This window comes from Perca flavescens, chromosome 1 (assembly GCF_004354835.1).
Source record: "Perca flavescens isolate YP-PL-M2 chromosome 1, PFLA_1.0, whole genome shotgun sequence".
NCBI classification, from domain to species: domain Eukaryota; kingdom Metazoa; phylum Chordata; class Actinopteri; order Perciformes; family Percidae; genus Perca; species Perca flavescens.
In genome coordinates, this window is record NC_041331.1 from 28,277,404 (window position 1) to 28,299,114 (window position 21,711).

Below are 21,711 nucleotides of genomic sequence, written 5' to 3' on the forward strand. Positions count from 1 at the left end.
GGCACACAAACTAAGGCTTTGTCATTACGTTTGAATCTATAAACTCCAGAAATTCCAGAAGTGAGACCGTAGAGTCGCAACAGCCACATGCAGGCTCAAAGAAAGACAACATCAAAAAACAAGACTCAAGTAAACTCAAGGCAGTCTTTTTCAGCCCTCCTGTAATTTTGGTCTCAGAGGGGTCTGACTGCTGAGGAGCATGACATCCTGTCACCATCGCTACCCTCAGCATTATGCATGAACTCTCTCTCTTTCCCTCTTTCATTTACACACACACACACACACACACACACACACACACACACACACACACACACACACACACACACACACACACACACACACAGAAATTCTCTGCTGGCTGGGCTGGATGATATTTTCTTGAGTTGAGTTTTCCGGGCAGAATGACAGTAACTTCATCTCAAACTCAGAAACACAAACCAAAACTCATGCAACGCACACCAAGGCCACCAAAAGGCAACCAATGCAATGATGCTTAAAATGTCTTTTAACGTAAACCTTGTTACATTTTGCAGTTACTAGTTTTGGCAAGCTAAGACTTTCTAAGTGTACCTCGGACATGTTTTAAAGACTTGGGGAGGCCGTGCCTTTCGAGTTGGCAGCCACTAAGCTTTGGAATAGTCTCGCAATAAGCTTAAGATCGTTGGACTGGACTATTTTAAAAAGCAGCTAAAAACCCTCATGTGTCTCATGTCTCCTTGTATATTTTTTCTGGTGTTTTATGTTTTATTTATTTGACTGTATTAGGGCCCGTTCACATTGTACGCGGTTGTCCTATTCCCAAATATATTTGTTGTGCTTGCCGCCGGGCTCAGCGCAAATTTACGTCATACATGCAGCAATATTTAATAATATAATATGCGTCCGGTGTTTACATCAGACGAGCAGTACGCGACATTAAGTAGGATACACAGTAGTGATTTGGTGGCGAAGATGTTTCTGTCTTTGAACCAAAAGAAAGCACTTGCCCTGGTTGTGAGGAGAAGACAGAGGAAGGCACCCGCAGCAGCAGCAAGAAAGGTATGGGTGCATGAGACCCTCAGGTCCAGAGAGCAGTTGGGGGAATTCCGGCTGCAGGAGCTTCGCTTTCACTGTGACCGGTTCCAGGGGTAATTTTGGCTCAACAGTGAATAGACAGTCTGCCTGGCCTACAATTTCGCGAATGGGTTATGAATGGATTTTCATTTCTAAATAAAATGTTGCATGTCAACACTATCATTGCATGTTTACATACATAAGTAAGATGTCTGCAGTTATTGCAGTTGGGTATAATAAAGCTAAGCTATGAGCCTGAATTCATACATTCATCATCATTCATTCATACTCTAGAAAACACTTTGTTTAATGTATATGTGCAACTAATTCCTCCAAAACTGGAGCTTACACACTTGGAAATGGGTACAGTTATCCTGTGTAACGGCCACATACCTAAATACCTATATGTGAACTTCAATGAAAACGAACATGACTTGTGTCAATCAGTCCAAACATATTTTACTTCATATAAACATACAAATACAAATATATCCTACAAATACCTGTATGGAGCTGTATATCAACTTGGTATTTGGTTTTCGCAGCTCACAACAGTACACTTCTTCTCAGTTGCTTTGGCACAATTCTCAGATCAGAGATGACAATAATGTGTCACATAGGGAATAGTGCTCCCTTTCATGTGCATTGTTCATTACACTATACTTACAGAGTGAACTGTTAAATATGGACAACAACACAAAGCTGTTTCACTATCTTGGTATAAACAATGGCGTAAGGACTTGTCAGTTTGATTGGGTCATTGGTAAATACTTGCTTTGGACATGTAAACAAAAGATTTCAATCAAAATACACACTTTTGCAGGTCAGTCACTATGCGGTGCAGTTTACACCAATTGTTTTAAGAAATGCACTCACTGTTGTGCAAATGCAAATTATTATTTAACAAATGCACCAACGTATCTGAGAAAAAACTTAACATAGTTGATTGTATTTCAGTGGAGACATGTCCATGTTGTTTTCACATAGCTAAAACAAACCTGAATGATTTTAAATTAGGAGGCTCCAATAAGCTACACATCTGGCATGCCTATTATGGTGGAAATATGCACCACAGCATAGTTTTGCGTCCGAGGTCTCTGTACGACCTCGAACTTGTGTCGTACAGCTCTGGGAGATCCTTGACGGCCCAAATCAACCTCTCGTCCATGTTCCGTTTCTGGATCCACGTGTATTCGGTGTTTACTTTTCCCTGTTTTTTTCAGACACCTGAATGCACGTCACAGCGCACCGCGGCCGCTCTTGCGTGTGCCGCGGTCAAAGTTGAACCATGTAGAACTTTGACCGCGGCAAGCGCAAGAGCGGCCAGCCGCAAAATGCCGCAGACCAGTTCTTGCGTGCGCAAGCTATTGACAATAATGGGTTTCATAGCGCAGCGCTGCCGTTTGCGCGTCCAATGTGAATGGCCCTTCAGACTGTATTTCTTTGACTGTGAAGCAATTAGTGATTTGTGTCTGTGAAAGGTGCTATGTAAATAAACTTTGCTTGCTTGCTTATCGGTCCTGTTATTGTGACTGGTTTGTTTGGTCATGCGTGGTTTCTTTATTATAACTAAACCAATGACAAATAGTGCTGTCAACGTCATATAATATGACTTTCAATTCAATTCAATTTTATTTATAGTATCAAATCATAACAAGAGTTATCTCAAGACACTTTACAGATAGAGTAGGTCTAGACCACACTCTATAATTTACAAAGCCCCAACAATTCCAGTAATTCCCCCAAGAGCAAGCAGTTTGTGCGACAGTGGCGAGAAAAAAACTCCCTATTAGGAAGAAACCTCGGACAGACCCAGGCTCTAGGTAGGCGGTGTCTGACGATGCCGGTTGGGGATGTGATAAACAAAGGCAATAATAGCCACTTTAAGGATAAGGAATAGTGACTTCAAATGATAGATGAGTAGTTCATATCATATCAGTGCGCTGCAGGGCGTTACAGGATGTAGCGCGGCACAGCAGAGCATTGATGGACGTTATATACGTTTCAAATGACAATATAATGACAACATCCATGGATTTTCTCCTTAATGTCAAAAGATCAGTTATATGAATTTACCTTTTGAAGGCATACCCCAGGACTATGTTACACCATGTCTAATTAATTCATTTAAGCACTCAACTCACTTGTATTCCTGAAACAATTTGTTTTTAACAATGTTCTGGTGTTGAAATGTTATTCTCTAAAACTTTTATAGGGTTGTTGAAAAAACACCCATGCATTTAAGGGTTAAACACAACATGTATGCTCTGCTATTTGCTCTTTGCTGTAAGCAGGCAAGTACAGAAACGGTAGTGACGGGAGAGTTGACCTAGAGCATGACTTTAATTTACTGGACAATTATGTACTTCGCAGGTGACTGCCAACATTTTTAGCATAGCACTATGCCAGTGATTGAACTCTAAATCATACTTCATCACATTCTATAAGTACCTTTGTTTAACATTGAGATTATCATGTTTTCTTCTCTGTGGTTCCACTACAGAGATACGTGTAGAGACCTCTTTAGCCTAGCTTAGCTCAAAGACATATAATGAGGAAAAAAACTAAAATCAAAAAAATCTAAATATGTCACGCTTATTTATCAACCTCTGCGCCTTGCTTTCTCTCCTGTTTCTCAGTATTCATTTGTGTGTGTGATGCCAGATTGCTTGGTATGGGCTGACGCATCAACACGCCTCCTTCAACTTTAAAGTTTTGTCCTTGAAAGGTGATTGGATGTGTATCAGGTATAAAACACATAAAAGATACATTAATATCCTTAAACACATATAAACTGTTGTGTTTAACTGTAAATGTGTGCATTGATGTACATGAACTTGAGCAAGTTAGCAGTTACATTTGTATGTAAGTGAAACAAACTTGAGATGATATACATTTTGTATGTGTTTAAAGTAAGATAAATACAGCAAGAGGACTATACATACATATAACTGATTATAGTTATAAGGTTGTAATTGTAAAGCCACTGTATTTTTTTTTAAATGAGAGGGTGAGAGAGAAAGATATGCAATGCAGGGGAGTAAAAGGAAAGAGGTAGAATGGATCTATGGAAGAACGATTGGTACTTAAAGAAATGAAAAAACTGATCATAGATGAGTAATGAACTGATTAAATTCTCATTTAATGAGTGAAAGGACCAAGAGGGATGGATGCTTAGAGACACAGCGACTACAGAGCTCTGAGGAGGCCACTTTATCCAAATTATTCCCATGTAGAAGAACTGGAACTCCTAAAGTCTATTGTGAGAGTGAAACAAAAATGAGTAAAAAAATAAATAAATAAAAATAAGTCTCAATCTAATTAAAATGTATTAAATGTACTTGTTGATGTCGCTGAAAAAGATTTGGTATGGAGTAGGGGTGTCACGATTGTCCAAATCCTCGATTCAATTACATTTTCAATTGTAAGGTCACGGTTCGATTCGATTTTCACTTCTTCTTTTTTTAAAGCACAGGTTGCTATGCCATTTTTAGACTAGACATTTATGCAATATAATATCTGACCTTTGTTCGCAATGTACCACACTACATTGTCAAATTTAAAACATTTATTAACAACATAATATAACAACAACTTATATCTTCAGTCAATTGGAAACTTGACAATTTGTCAATAAAGTAAAAAAAATAAAAATAAAAAAGTTTGCAGACAATGCCGAGGGAGCACCACAGTGGTCTTAGCAGCTGAGAAGACAGAGAGCAGAGAGGGCGACTCGGCAGTCTGCTAACTTGTTGCTCTCTCTAATATATCCAATATAAGCTGCTCTGTTTAGGCTACAAAACGTGCGTGCAGGCTGAAATTCAACGGTGTGGTTTTGTCGGGATTAAAGGAGAATTCCGGCTTTTTTACGTTAATCTTGATCGCTATAGCTACGCGAGTACTTTCGATAGAAAAACCCCCGACCCGGATCAGTGCAGGTAACACGGAGAAGCTGCAGCTACGTACTACAAGCGTCCCCTGAGCTAAAACGGCAGTGCTCGGGGCAAGTTTTAGAGTGCCTTTGTGCCTCTTAACAGACACAAAATGCAATTAATATGTCTGTGCCACATGAACAGGGCCCTTACGTGTCAACAAGATGCGTTTTCAACTCAGACATTGTTTAAATTCACCTACCCTGGTCCCTGTCTCGATCCTGCCAGCAATAAATAACTTATGGGAGTGAAAAAGATCTGTCATCTGTAGCTGCTGTAATCCTGTAATAACAGCCACCAATCACTGCCTCGCAGTCCGCTTGGAAAGAACCAATGTTAACGCCTAACGAGATATGTTAAGTTGCGTCCCTTTCTCCACTCTGCTGGAGCCCCGAGGGCAGTGGGAGGGGTTAGACCGAGCCCCAGGGAGATGCTACTTTCAAATCTTGCTAGCTTTTCAACCAACCCTGTCTTTTATGAAAAAATTCTACATCTTGACATTTAAATTCTCTCTGCACTCCCACCTCCATGAAAATGGAAAGAAATGGTCCTTTTAGAAGCCTTGACTTTTATCTTGTAATTGATTCAGAGGATTTAACTTCTATGTATAATTGAATCCAAAATTTAATTTTCCTCAGGGAAATTAATTAAATTTTTGCTACGGTCAAATGAAAGAGAGCATATCTTATGCAATCATATTGCAATGAAGTAATAATTGTAATATTGCTGTGGGCCATGTGTTGTAATGACGTGGCTTTGGGACTTTGTTGGTGATTCCCACTGTGAAATAACATGAAGAAATTTGAGTTTCTCAGTATTAGGGTTTCCTTATTGTTTACTGTTCATCTGGACCTTCACTTCAGCAACAATAAGGCTTCGTCTGGCTTCTTTCTGTTGTCTGACTTGTCTGACAATATACTTGAGTTCAGTGCATTGATAGGTTTACAATTTTTTTTCAAAGTTTAAAATAATTATGATTCCAATACATAATTTACAATGCTAGAGCACAAATATTGTTATTTCAAAGAAGAATCTGGAAAATCACTTTTATCCTGAACTCTGTAATGTATTAGAGAGGAATGTGTCTAGGAGTTTTACAAAGCATAAAAACAAAGACTATGGATGTTCTTCACAGGTACAGCTCAGTACATCCTCAGTACTGACCATTTCTCTGGACTCAGTAAACAGGAAGGGAAAAGCAACCTCATGCTGCGTTTTGCTTGCTTAGTTGGGATTTTAGTACAGCCTGTAAGCCTGTTTTATCAGCCCTGGGGTCTCATTTATAAAACTGTGCGTAGGATCCTTACTATAATTGTACGTACGCCCAAAAGCCCAAAATGGCGTACACCAAAAAAAGGTTGTGTGTACATACATCTGTAAGCAGTGTTCCCTTTATAAATCAGAGATTACCTAAAAGTGTGCGTACGTGGATCAGCCTCTTATCCCGCCCTGTACACGCCCATTTCTAACCATAAATAGTCAATGCAAAGCACCTCCTGAATGCAGATCAGTATACTGTATGAATGACACTGGCAGTTGTTACACCGAATTATGATGACTGGCGGAGAAAAAGCAAGACTTCAGACGTTCAGAAATTGCTGCAAATTGAATTATAATTTCGGCTTGTTCTTGCACAGTGTATGGAACCCTGATCTATAACTACATGTATCAGTAATACGTCCAAAACCGCAGGCATTACCGCACTCTGGGACAGCTTCGATATACCAGACGTATATAATAAGATTTAACAGAACTATATATTATATCCAAACAAGGCTTAGTGATAAAGTTGAAGATTATATATAATATTTATAAAAAAACACTTAGCTGTCTGACATTTCCCTCTGGAAACAGCCGGATTCCCCCAGAGTGGCGAGGACCTGTAGCCTATTTGGACCGAGATGGCACGGTTCCGGCGCGTTGCCCTCTCTACTGGACCCAATTCAGTACATAGATCCAAGAGCTCAGCTTTAGGGAATCTAAATCGGCATATTAGCCAGTCATCGTCATGGTCCCTGAAGTCGCTTTTTCTCCTGATTCTTCCATTAGCGTGGTACTCCTGCAGGGCCAGCAGTGCCATCATGCAGCATTACGCACGGGGGTCACCGCAGTATTTATATGTTTACAACAATTTGTGATTGTTAACACCTTGCCAAAATCACAGCATCAACTAGTGGTACCCCCCACCCCAAGATACAATTTGAAGACGAAATAAAGTGTAATAGGCAAACACACTTTTCTTCATGCAGGTTTTGTCACAAACAGTATTAAAGTTCGGACTGATAACGAGGACATTAAGGGTAACGATTGCGCAAGAGCTTAACAGCTGTATTTTCAGACTTTGACATTTGATGATATATGCACAGTATTAAAGACAGATATTTAGTTATTTACCCTGTGTTATGCTGTTATCTAATGCTAGGGTAAATGCTATCCTGTATTTCTGTATTCCAAGCAGTCGGGCCATCCCCTCCTCCTGCGCTCCGTAGCGGACAATGTGACGGCGAGACAGCGCCGATTAAACATTAACAACTAATTTTTATTTAAGATTTGAGTTGGAGGTGTTTATGGAACAAATATCACTCAGTACAAATAACACTGCTGGATTTAATATTCATGGTAACGTGGATGATATGGAGTGAAAAAATGTGCCTGAGGCATCAATACTTTTTTTACTTTTATAGTTATTCCCATTTACTTTCTGCAGTCTGACTTCAGTTCATCACCTCACCATCTGAGTCGCCAATTCCTATTGTGTGATCTATGGTGGCCTATTTATTTTTGTTGGTACTGTACTCAGTTTAGCATGCTGTTTTGATATTACCAGAGAGGAAAAAGAGTAAAGGTCAGATAGAAGAGCTTTTAAATCCTTCCAACCAATATAAAACATGTAAAACAGTTTTAAATAATGCAATTCTAAGAAGGTCTAATCATCTGTTTTTAATGATACAACAAATAAATGAATAAATTATCAAATAGCAGCATGTGACAGCAAATCCTTCTGCACTGCTGAGGGACAAAACATATTTATGAAAAAGTTATAAGTAATTAACTTATTAAAAATATAGTGTTATAAAATCTTGATTACATTTTCTCCAAGTTTAACAAACAAGTTAATCCAGTTTAATCCCACATTTTGGTGCCAAACCAAACTTTCTAATCCATTAACCTGCAGGGCATGAAATAGTACAGCGACATAAATGTATTTGTCAGTGCAATTTCAAATTAAAGGCAACCTACTCTCACACTGGGGGATATGTATCTCGGTGGCATATTGAAATCCTTTGAGGATGTGGTACAGCAATTTGGAATCCCTAGTAGGGATAGACCGATTATTGGCCCGGGGAGGGGATATGTTCACGTTGTAAAGTGTATGTTTTGTAAGTTGTTTCAAAAACAAAAAACAAATGAAAAGTGCTAATCATAAAAAACCTACTCTCCTGAAAAAGCTCATTTTATCTCTTCTTCTCAACTCATGCAAGCTTACAGCTCTCTAGTCTAACTTTAAAGACACACGCTCTGGCTTTGAGTTGGAAGCCTGCATTATGCTCAGTCATCCAGTAAGCGATTCCATCAACCAGCAAGCAAGTCAACCACCACTAAGTCTGTCAGCCAGTTATCTGGTCAGTTAGTCAACCGATCCTGGGGTCAGTCCAACAGGAGGGCAGCCAATTAGTAAAACCTCCAGCTGGTTCTGGGTTAGAGGGGATGGTTTTATAAGTAGTAAGACAATTCTGACTTTACAAATTGATATCTGAGAGAATCAACATCTCAACCTCTACACATTCTGTGTTTGTGATCATAAATAGATCATTAGCCCACCATCCTGCTTGTTTGCCTTTTTCCTACATCCATCCGGCTTAGTTGCTATTTCAGTGGTGAAACAAAGGAAAACTGAAATTTAGATGCCTATAATCATAGTCATCATTCACGTGTGTGTGTTTTCTAGGGATTCGTAAACACGCAGCAGCGAAGAACAGGAGTCACTACCAATAACAGCATAAAGGAAAGAGAGAGAAAGAAGGAGTGTCTACATCAGTGTTTGTTTTATTCAGTTTGACAGCTTGTTGACAGCGCTGGCTTGTTTTTGATGCTGTCAGCCGATTATTCATTTAGAGCTGAATGCAGTTTGGACCACAAGGCCTATTGAATAATACACATTGAACAGAATTGTTTCAGCACCACTAAGACTGTTGAAACTATATGGGCATGTGAGATAGGAGTTTGTTTCAGTTTAAGCTCACAGCTACGGGAGGTGTGAGGGTGTGTGCGACATCTGCCTGGAGTGGGGGGTGCTGAGGACACGTTAAATCATAGATGGCCTCAACTGTTCTCACTGGCCTCGAAGAGCAGATTTACTATGCAGGCTGTCAAAATTGTGACCCATTCAAATCCCAAATTGACTCTTGAAACTTTTGTTGCTAGTGTGAAGCGACAGAGCGAAAGTGGAGGGAATAGCAAGTTTTTTTCTTTGTGTATTATTTGCAAAGCATTATGATTAAAAAAAGAAACCCGAAAGCTATTAGAATCCCATGTTCATCAGTGGACGTTTTGTTGTTAGTATGAAGTGACAAATGGTTTCCAGTGTTGAATGCACAGAGACACTTTGTTGTCAGTGTGATTTACCTCACCCTGACAGAAATGATTTTTATTGCACTGGTGAGTTGAGTAACTAATTCAGCTAAAATAGATAGCATCATAGAAATGAATTATTACATTAGCATCTGGTATGGTTAAATATTGTATTTGCACTAAGACAATTTTTTTCTAAAGTATAAGTCCTTTGGAGAGCCAAAGAGAAACTGGACCTTCTGGCTTCTGTTTCTGAAGTAAGAAATCTTATTTACATTCGTAATAATGCACATAACTAACTTCCAGCCTTAAAGAGTGTACATTACAGCATTTTGGGTTCACACAGAAAAGGATAGAAGTAAAAAATAAATAAAAATAAAATAACATTGTTTATTAGATATTTCTGTTTTAGAGGCCTTTAAAGAACACCTTTACCCATAAGCCCTAGACCGTCGCAAGTTAAATGTCACCAGTTCGACAAAAGAGGCGAGTCGAGGAGCCGCGGTGAGTTCAGACACGTCTGTAATAACAGCAGGACAGAGAGGACTGAACGGATGTTTCTAGACGGGAGATATAAGAGCTAAACAGTTGGAAAATGACCTGAGAGGAGAGCATTGGAGGATATCATGGATATGGAAGAAATCAACAATCACGGAGGTACTTGCACCGTCAAATTTCTATGAAAAACCACGGAACAGAGCCTTGAGGTGATGTCAGGACCTCAACTTAAAGTAACTAAATGTTTTGTTTATTTTTAGGTGACTTAAGTTCTGATCTGGGACAAATTTAACTGACACACAAGATGTTTATCATCAGTGTCTAGCCGCATAACCGGGGGGGGGGGGGTCTCCGTTTCATCACTGTCAACCGGGCAGAGTGATTGATAATGCTCTGAAAGAGGATAAAACACAAGGACACCGAAAGGAAAGTCAACATAATTTCTGCTTATGGATAACGTTATAAAATTAGACAGTCAAGCATCTGATTACATTTAAACTTTCTATTTCCCACAGAAGTGACTGATTTTAGGGCAAAACCTGCTCAGATAACAAACCTGGCAAGACATATGAGAAGTATAGAGCAAGGGAACAAGACAGAGAGAGAGAGAGAGAGAGCGAGAGAGAGAGAGAGAGAGAGAGAGAGAGAGAGGGTATCAGTCCAAAGGGCAATTCAGTACAGCAGCCTAATACTGTGTTGTCCAGATGGTCTGTCCTTATTATGGGGTGTATATGTTTCTGTAATAGGCGTCACGACCATAAGTACTGCATGTGACCCAAAAATATGGATGTTTTGACACACATTCACACACACATAACGCAATACAAATAAACTGTATGTTATTAATGTGCACCCTAAATTCTAGTTTTTCTTCAAACCCTTGAGAAATGCCTATTCCCTTTGAGGTTTGAACAAAGCTTGTGCAAATATGTTAAAAAATATATCCCATGATACATGACTGTGAAATAAAAAAATATATAAACCTGAAACCAACATTCTTCTTCTCAGCCTGTTTCTTTCAGTCTCTCTTGCCTTCAAGTTACTGACATGCTGAATTCACTTCTACTTCGCTCTCATGTGAGCTGCACATGTAAGCTGCCCTCTGGCTATAATAAAGCCTTTAAACACTTCTGAGAAGAAAAAAAGTATTTTGAGTGGTGATGGCTGCAGAAATTATAAAATGTATTTATAGCCTGACAATAAACACACACACACACACACACACACACACACACACACACACACACACACACACACACACACACACACACTGCCAGATACTTGCTTTCACAGTCACTTACAATAAAGCTTACCTATCACTGTGCTATCAAGCGCCGCAAAGTGAGTTTCAATGATTGAATTTATGTGATGTACTGCATTACAGATGATGGATGGCTTGAATGGACATTTTTATTTGCTAGAGCACATAGTTTCATAAGAGTTTAGAAACAGTCAGACTTTAAAATTAGATTTTTAATCTAATTTTCAAGTGATGTTTAATAATTGTCCCTAAAACACTGTGACATAAAGGAGACGTTAATCCAGGTTATATTACTCCACTTACCTTGGGGATCATTGCTTCTGTAATATTAGATACTGTAATATTGGAAATTGATTGCCCTTGAACTCCTATCATCAGAAAAACAAATCAGAGACACTTTCTTTGTTTAGCACTTAAACGTATGGGAATTTATCTTAGTGACAAAAGGTGTATAGAGGTGTAGATGCTACAAAGTGAAGCTGTAGAACTAAAATAGAAGTGGCTTTAGGAAAACTTAATCTGGATAAGTCTATGGTAGGGAGTCTCATGTGGTTTTCTGTACAAAACGGGACTTTTTAAATTCTCTACTTTTGGAGTTAGGAGTCCTATAAGAACAGTTAATCTACAGTAGGAGTACAGTGCACTGTGGGGAATCTAATCTCTCTCTCTCTCGCACACACACACACACACACACACACACACACACACACAATATGTACATGTGCACACACCTGAGCAACACACATGGAGGACACAGAAACACAGACATGCAAGCTGGTGGGAGATGTGGAGAGAATGTGTAGTGCATGTGTGTGGGGGGGGAATCCAGTGTTATCCACTTAATTCTGTCTCCAGCAACACTCCCCACACACTGGATTAGCTAGTGGGCTTTGTCAATTCACTGTAGAGAGGCAGGGAGAGAGGAAGACTGTGTGTGTGTGTGTGTGTGTGTGTGTGTGTGTGTGTGTGTGTGTGTGTGTGTGTGTGTGTGTGTGTGTGTGTGTGTGTGTGTGTGTGTGTGTGTGTGTGTGTGTGTGTGTGTGTGTGTGTGTGTGTGTGTGTGTGTGTGTGTGTGTGTTTGTGTGTGTGAGAGAGAGAGAGATAGCAAGTGAGAAAGATGAAGCGGTAGAGTGTGTGCGTGTGTGTGTGTGTGTGAGAGAGAGATAAAGAAGGTGAGGATACAGGAGAGGAAAGTGTGTAGATAGAAAGAGATTGAGTTTCTGTATGTGAGTCTGTGGGTGTGTTTGTGTACTGGTTTTTGATTTGATTTGTGTAATTTCATGGAGCCATTGAAGATAAAAAAGCAAACAAAGGGACGTAGAGAAATGTCTGTGGATGTGCAAGTGTGTGTGTGTGTGTGTGTGTATAGACTTTCCATTCAGAGAGCATAGCAAAGCATTAGGTGTAGGAGGGGTTGGAGAACAGTATGTTATTTATCAATATCTTCCATATGTTTCTGAGCATTGACTAGACTCACTAAATTACTGAGCCAATATTCACTGTAAAACACCATGCAAGCTTTCCAAGTGACTGAATCATTTGCTGTAGTAGTACTTACAGAAAGAGAGGGAAAAAAAGGTTGAAGGAGAAAGAGAGGCAGAGGAGGATAAATACATTTTGGGGGAGGAGAAAGACAGAGGAAATAACAAAGGAAAAGTGAATGAAAGCAAGCTTCATGTATTTACAGTGCTTTTTTTGTGTTTGTTTTCCTCGCTGGTGAATACCAAGTCAAATTGTATAAAATGCCATGAAGGCTTTTCTCAAGGTTTGCAAAAACATTCTGTGTCTGGCGGATTTGCAACAGAAATGTGTTTTGGTTGTTTACATTAAAACCGTTACCTTTTCAAAAAACATGTCTTATTTTGGTGTTGAAATGTTACATAACCCGCACTTTGCTTTCCAAACATATTAAACAGACTTTGCAATTAATCAGTATGAACTAAAAGATAGTGACAATGAGACATGGAAAAAAAAAAAAAATAACAAAAGAGCAGAATGAAAGAATGGGAAGCAACGGGGGGTATGGGAGTGTGTTTGCTTGCATATTCAGAAAGCTTTTCCTCACACAAGTTTGTGTGGGCTTAAGGATGGAAAGCAGAGCAAAAGAAGAAATGGAAACATGGAATAAGTATTTGAAGTGTGTTTACAGATAGTAAATGTGTGCTGATCTAAAGAAATTGAACAACCTCAGTGCTTATTTGGTATCTGACCAAAATGTGCCCATAACGTATAATTAAAAACTGTGAAATAGATCAGTTCATCTGGTCATATTTGTAATTGTTAACTTAATCTTGATCGGATAGTTTGTGATTTAAATCATAATTTTGCCGGTTTTATTTGGGAGAAGTTTTTCCAGAGCTGCTTGCGTTTAGAAAACATTTAACATTTGAGAACTTTGGCTTCTTCTGTTAAATAAACAACAAGGGTGTTGTAGGATAACATGTTTGTATTTCTCAAAGTAAGGTATGCAATACAAGACTGTTTTGGTTCCACTACCAAAACTAAGGTATTACATCAGCACAAGTAGCAAAACATTTCAAACGATACCCCAGCCTTACACAAACATTAGTTTCAGCTGTAACTATTTCTCAATACACATATAGGAATGCACCATTGTCCTCATTTATCCCTTTCACAAGTCAGGCACATTCATGTTTTTTTCCAAGATGTTCTTTTGTGGGCATTTAGATTTCATCTAGCATAGCCCTGGAAACCACAAACACAAACTGGGACAAATACTGAGGAACCACAGGGGGTCAGAGAATCCAAAAAAAACATATCCAGCAGAGAAACATTTGGACTGTGATTTGTGTAGGCCCCCTACCAACACTGATGTTTGTCACAAAAATAAATGATTAAACAGCCTTCTGTTGTTTTTGCTAGACCTCCATCATGAAACACATTTTGTCGCTTTAAGAAAATAACAGTAAACATCTCCCAGTGACAGTGCACTATACCGTACAGTCCATCATCTGTTGCACCTAGCTGCTGTTGAGCTGCAAAAACCTGCTGTTTTTCTGTGCATGTTGTGCTCCAGCCACTCCGCCCGGGGTTTAATAGATCAGCAAGTGTCGAATAAAGTTCTCTTACAGGAACAACACCAAAATCTACTCCATTTGTGCGACAGAGTAGTAGTTGATCACACAGATGTCTAACAACTAAATGCAGCCATGCACACAGACAGACAAACAGACAGACAGACAGACAGACAGACATAGACATAGACATAGACAGACACACACACACACACACACACACAAGTACTGAAGTTGTGGCAAGGTGATTGATGCTGCTGTTGTCATCTTTTGTTTCTCTCTTTCTCTCAGCTTCCCAAACAGAACCATCATCAATAATGAACACTGGTCCAGATGCCCAGTAAATTTCATAACAGTTGGGCTTGTCAGTCAGTGAGTGCAAGCACACACATGCACACACATAAATACACAAGCATGCATTGCTTGCATATGAAAAAGATGGAAAATAATGGAAACATCACAGGGAACATATTGTGAATAGTTAGTATAGATGTTAGCTGACAAAAAGCAGATTTTCAAAAAAGTGTGACTGAAGTGTTTGTATGGCTCTGTATTTCTGGCTTGCACAGATTATCAAAATCTAGGGGATTTATAGGAGATTGGTTTAAAGCAAGTTTCACAAGGCTTTTATATGTCCGTACGCATCGACAATTTGTTGTGTTTTCTATAACAAGAAGTTTAGTGTCCTCTTTTAACAGTTAAAAAATGGTGTTGTGGTTATAGAAAATAAGGGAGAAAAATTAAAAGGAGCTGCTGTTTATGTTCCTCTAATTTAAAAAAAAAAAATGTTTAAAAGGGTATTTTTAGAATCCTATTATTATCTTTAAAACATTTGTTTTTTTACAATTGATAAAATTATTATTATAAAAAATAAGCACAGATAGAGTCCCTGAATTATTTTGATACAAATAAAAACTTTCCTAAGATGTCAAGTCGCAGTTACAAAGGCATCTACACAGAGGAATCAATGCTAATTAGCAGCATTCATCTGTTTTAAGAAGTCTGACAATCACCATGTTTTTCAAAGCAACATGAGGCTTCAAACAACACGATGATGAAGTTCCAAACAGGATGAATGGCCAGTGTCTGAATAGATGCATACATCTTAGAGCTCTCTGTGGATGACATTATTACCATGGGAGGTCTGAAGATTAGTGATTACTAACTGAGGACCTCAGCAGTTTGAACATCAGAAGTGAACATATGACTGATCTTCTCTGGCTGCTCCTGCTATGAATTAAAACACCTACTGTATTCTGGGTTAAATCTGTGGATGATTTTAATTGTATCCAGGTAGGTCAGCTAATGATTGGTGCATTTATCTACCTACATTATAAGACTCGTGTAAACAGTGGTTTACAAAAGTCATTGAGTCATTTGGAATGAGTCACTTTTTTTTTTCTCTGTACTCTGGGTTGTTTAATATGTTACTGTGGTTACCCCAGGGCCATAGTAAATCACTTTAGCATTGTGAGGAGTGATTGACATTACCAATGTGCACGGGCACAATGAAATTGCTGACCTGCTCCTGTAATACAGATGCCCTCTGGAAATGGCTTAAACCTGGAAAATTATTTAATGAAGCAAAGAGAGCAGTCTGAAAAATCACGACAGCGTATTCCAAACACGAACAGACTACAGCAACAAAAAGGCCGAAACACGGAGAGGAGGGAGTAAAAAAGAAAGTAAAAGAGAACAGGGTAGCCAGGGAAAAGCTATGATTATAATTGGAAGGATAATTAGAGAATAATAATGATGATAACAATAATGAAACCATTGTGTTTATGACCAAAGCAATCAGCAATTGTCTGCATTACCAGAGGAAAGCTAACTGTATATCTTTATTTTGCATTTAAGTGATTTAATTTCAATATTTCCTATCCAAGGCCAAATTTCTAATTATTTTAGTGATTCGACTATCTGTTACACATATAGATAATTGTCGGGAGAGCCAGAACTTGGCACCACAGGAAGCACTTATCATGAAGCTGTCACTGATTGCTGTAGGTCTTACTCAGCTCGTCACAGGACACTGGCGACTAGATATTTATTTGACAAATCTGTAAAAGGACTTCAAATACCCCCTAATCTTGACACCGCTGGGAGTGCTACAGCATGCAGCACTTTAGGAGCATAATCAGAGTTTCTTTGTGAGTCACAACATTCACAGAGACATTTTCAGATCATGTGTGTACCTGCTTGTGTGTAGGTAAAGAGAGATGAAGGACTGAAAGAAGAAAAGAGACGAGTGGGTCAAGGGAAGAAAAGAGTAGGTATTTCACAAAATGCAACAGGAATATTATGAATGTCTTATCTGCGGCAGTCATACAAACCTCTTTGTGGAACGAGGGGCTAATAGGTTGACTAGCTGACTGACCGTCTGAATGGATGAATGGCTGGCTGACTGACTGGCTGACTAGCTTAGTGACTTTCCATCCATCCGCCCGCCTCTCTCCCTGTACCTCACTCTGTGTGTGTCTGTCTGGATGTCAGGCCCATTAGCTCATTAGGCGGTGTGTGTGATTGGAATAAGAACTAAGCTAGCACAAATCTCTGTGACACACACACACATTCACACCATATTTTCTTTGTCTGTCTTTGTCTCCACTTGCCCTTTCTCAGTCTTTCTGCTGCCTATTCTTTTTTTTGCTTCCTTTTGTTGCCTCCTCCCTAGCAATTGTTAGTCTCTGTTCCTTCCTGCTTCTCTCACTTCCTGTGTGTCTCTGACTCTATCTCTGTCTCGATCTATGTCTTAATGTCTCTTTACTTCTATACCACCATTATGGCTACACTGTTAGACTTTTTATTGTATATTTGCGGTAACTCACTGGCAACGTGTTGCCAGTGAGTTACTGTAACTAACCCATTACAGTACCATAACTGTACATGTTATTTACAGTATGATGCCCTTACCGCAGTTCCATTGTACAGAGTAATACCCTTACTGTAACTTAGTTTTACAGTATAATACCCTTACTGTAACTTGGTTTTACAGTATAATAACCTTACAGTAATTGTACTGTAATTACAATTTCCTAAATTATACTGTAACTGTCATGATATATTATAGTTTTACTGCAATTGTGGTTCACAGTATATTACACAATTTGGCATTGGTAGTACAAACTATTGATTATTTTACATAAATGCTATTGAATTTAATAAATTCCAAATAATTGACTTTAGTCCATGTACAAAAAGTAATACATTTTTATTTTTGTATTAAAACAGGTACAAATACCAAGACCAAGATAATAAAAAAAAAAAAACAGACACAATTTACACACAAGCAATACTACAACCATGTTTAAGTATGCGCCAAACAATGGGCAGCCTTGATGTCTGAGCAATGCAGTTACCATTTGATTTGACTCAAAGAAAACACATGCACATTTTTTTAATTAATAACCTAGCCATCAGTTCATCCTTTATCTCGGCAGTTGTTTTTTTCTTTGAAATCCTGAGTATGTTTGAAAAATGTGGTATGGTTGTTTACCACAGAGGTGAAGTTGTTGGGCATTTGGTTGGGGAGGGGAAGGAGAAGCAGTCTGTTGAGAAGCATTTGTTAAGGACGATGAAGGGGCCGGACCCATGATACTCATGCTTGCTGATCCACATCTGCTGGGGTGGTCCGTCCTGGACTGTATGGGAAGCAGAGAAAGGTCATGAGTTTATCTCATCTAAACTGTTAACAGACTTACAATTTCTGCAAAAACATAGAATATGACAGTATAAAAAATAACACATCAGTGATCAGTAGTAGTAGTTTACAGGGTTTTTCCTCCCCAGATAATTCAAAGGTCTTTCTACTTTCTTTTGCTGTCTGTCAGCACAGTTAAAAAAATGTTTTGATTAATTTTCTAATTTCAGAATTCATACACATTTTTAATATATTTTCATGACTTTTCCATGTCTTTAAGGCATATCTTTATGACCAATCCTCTCAAACATCTGTATAAACATGAAAAGTAGAAATAAAATAAATTACAAAATTTACCACAGTATACAGTATATCCTAAAGTTTACCTTTTTTTCAACCTGGACCTATTTTCCTATGTTCTTGTGTCTAAGTGACAACAATCTTTGACAATCTCTGACAACATTATGGAAAGGATTCCTATCGAGGTCAACAGTTCTTCTGTTAAAGAGTAAGATCTTTTTTCTAAATCATAAAAACATCCCCAAAATTGCTATTGCTAAACCCACCAGACTCGGTGTAAATAAACAGTAACTTTTGATCGTATGGTGGGTTTGGTGATGGTGATTTCAGGGCTGTTTCTTGTTTAAACAAAAAGGATCTTCCGCTTTAACTAAAATGTCTATCTCTGTAGGGATCCTTTCCATAATGTTGTCAGACACTTAGAATAATAATCTAAGACGGTCAGTGGCAAAAACAGAACTTTTAGTGGACGAAATTGACAACACACATTTGCCCTATATGATTACATTGGAGCCCGGTTCGAAGCTGCAGGTCAGTGTTCTTGCTCGATACTGGACCAATTTCAAAGATTGTTGTTCTTATCAGTCACTTACACAAAAAAAACATGAAAACTTTAACTAGAAATTAAAACAACACTTTGTAACTTTTGCTGAGTAACTGTGACCGAGTAACTGTGCATTTAGTTCTGTCGATGTTGGAGCAGGCAGGGTACGTAGCCGCACTGTGTAATCATTTTTCTGATGTTAACTATATTACATCACACAATAAAATGCTTACCTAGTTTGATGTCTTCCACTCAAACTCGGTGAGCCGTTGGAGGAAGGTGGTGACTTGGGAGCTGATGCTTGTCACCTTTCTTTGGACAACTCCCGTATTGCGGCTTGTACCCACTTCGGCCATGCACTTGCTTCCCTCATCTGGGTTGATCCTTAAGATATATAAGATATATCATAATAATCATCAGCAGTCATATTTAAATATACAGTATATATGGAAGTAAACCTGCCAGCGAGCACATTCGGTTCAGAAAATCACAACGAAAACACACCGGGCACGTACGCGTAAGCCATCCTTCTTCTCTCGGCCCTTTCTCTCTCCGATAGAAAGAGACAGGATTTGTGGGGAAAAGTGTGGTAATTGTAGGCTATATACAGTATATGTGTCCGTGTCACTCTCTCTGTCCGTCCATCGGTCTCTCCCTCCTTGCGCCTGATCATGTGTCTCGCTGTGAGAAGTCAAGACAGCCCAAATCCCAATGAACCTACTGTGGTCTTCCCGTATGTGATTAATCAAGGGGGTAAGCTTCGCTTCAGAACTCAAACCTCCTATGGCGCCATTTTGATGCTACAAAGCGATCACCTCCCGTTAGCATTCCACTGATTTGTCATTGTTTGACATTGTTTATTTCTAAAGAAACACGACAATGTATAAAAGGCTCCATTACCTTGTACCTCACGTTACGGCTTGTAACGTTTGTAAAAATAGGCTAACGATTGTGTCATAACCAAGTGACTTACTGTCACATAGTAGAGGAATTACCGTATAGTAGAGGAGTAGCTCACAGGCAGTTTCGACTTACATTAGCTGTTTAAGTTTAATTACTAATGTTAACTAGCATGTTAGTGATCAATAATTAGCCTGTTCTTATGTTATCTCCTTACATATACCTACACTCTCCATCTCTGTAAGATTTGGAATGATTGAGATTTCTCTCGGCACAGCTACCAGAAGACTTCACACTTTCAGACATGTTGCTCACGTCACATCTACGTTGTCTCTGTCAGTTGGAGGCTGCGCGGTAAAGCTGGCCATCACTGGAAAAGTGCTTCTAATAGCCTTCACTGGTCTCCGTCCAGAGACACGGGATCTGGTGGTCCATTCTTATATACTGTCTATGTGAGTAACTGCCTTGCTTGACACATTCTCCGAATGACACGAAATTATTGCTGCAGCTCGCGGGCGAAGTGGCCGCTCCGTGACTAGTATGAACGGATCGATTGGATGACATAGGCGCTGAAATAAAAATAGCTGCGCTCACGCAGGTATGCGCACCGCTTACATGCCCGGTGTTTTTCACTGTAAGTTACCACAGTAATAGGGCTCTATATACCCAAGTCTTTTTCTCAGTTGTTTTCTCTTTGTCAGTAAGTGTATAGAGTGCTCATATAGTCCAAATATGTACCATTACCTTTTAAATGCTTTATGCAGATAATTACTTACCTTGTACCAACTCCAGTGTAGTAGATGCTGACTCTTGATATTCAAGATTGAACGATAAAAGGAGCCAAAGAAGACGACAAAAGCACTGGCGTTAAGTTGGTTAGCTTCAAAGAGGACCTTCCCTCAATGCTGACCATCCAATGGGTGGAAGACGTCAAACTTCTTCCTAAAAACAAACAAACATCTTATCTCATCTACAGTGTGTCACAGAATACCAAACATACATGGCTAATAAAACATCCTCCTCTTCTTCAAACTATTTCTCGTACCTAGCATGATCCGCCTTTGGTGTGGTGGGCAATGTGACCTCCTGCTCAATTGAAATCTCGGTCGAGGTTGGCTGCAAACTAAAAAAGAAAAGCATCTCACATATTGGAAGTAATTGGTTGTTGTTCTACATATGAAATTATGAAAATTAATATTTTTAAGTGCATGCATGGTGTTATAAAACACAATTACAACAAGATAAAAAATGCATGCCATGCATTAGTATGCAAGGAACCAGTATAATTTAGGTAACACAGAATGTTATGTGATGCATTAAAAGGTTAATCACGTAATAGATAGCTAGATAGCTAACAACAACACTATTTTGTGAAGAAAAACTTAAAGCATAAACCATGGTAGCTAATACGCTCAACTCCTAACATCATATTCTTTGAGTTAAACAATATTTGGCTTAGGTCTCATAAACTAAAAAGGATGAATTCAATGATATCACATTACAGAATGCAACAATACTACTGTAACGTTGGGCACTTTTTTGCTGGACATCTTGATGGTTTTAAGTGGCCAAACTCTGAAGCCAAGGGGAAAAAAATGCTATCTACAAATGCTCCACATTAACATTACTTAAAGACGTCTTCCCTGTCACCCGACATAACTTTTAGAGTGGGTATTTTTTTAAAAGATGTAATGTTAACATTAGGTGCTATTAAAACTAGATGGGCAACTATAGAGGTAACGATTTAATGTTAACTTTACCTCCACTAATGTTAGGTTAATAATGCGGTACATTTTGCTTAATCATGCTAAAACACTGACAAACCAACCCACAGACTCAACATAAGCATAGGTAATGTTAGCCAAAATGCGGCAACAGCAAGCTAAAAAGCTAGCAGCTACTGACCTTAAACTTCTAGGGTTACATTTTAATTCCGACAAAGATAATGGTGGTCTGACAAGTGAAAAAGATGT

The 21,711-nt window shown here is 38.9% G+C and overlaps 1 long non-coding RNA gene across 1 annotated transcript; it reads right to left on the minus strand.

The window, feature by feature from the left end:
• Positions 1-17,607: 17,607 nt before the first annotated feature.
• Positions 17,608-20,567, minus strand: LOC114560907 (uncharacterized). The gene is made up of 3 exons (XR_003693277.1): positions 20,515-20,567; positions 19,072-19,222; positions 17,608-17,995 (listed from the first exon to the last, which is right to left on the minus strand). It is a non-coding gene; the product is annotated as an uncharacterized LOC114560907 (long non-coding RNA).
• Between the last annotated feature and the right edge of the window lie 1,144 nt (positions 20,568-21,711).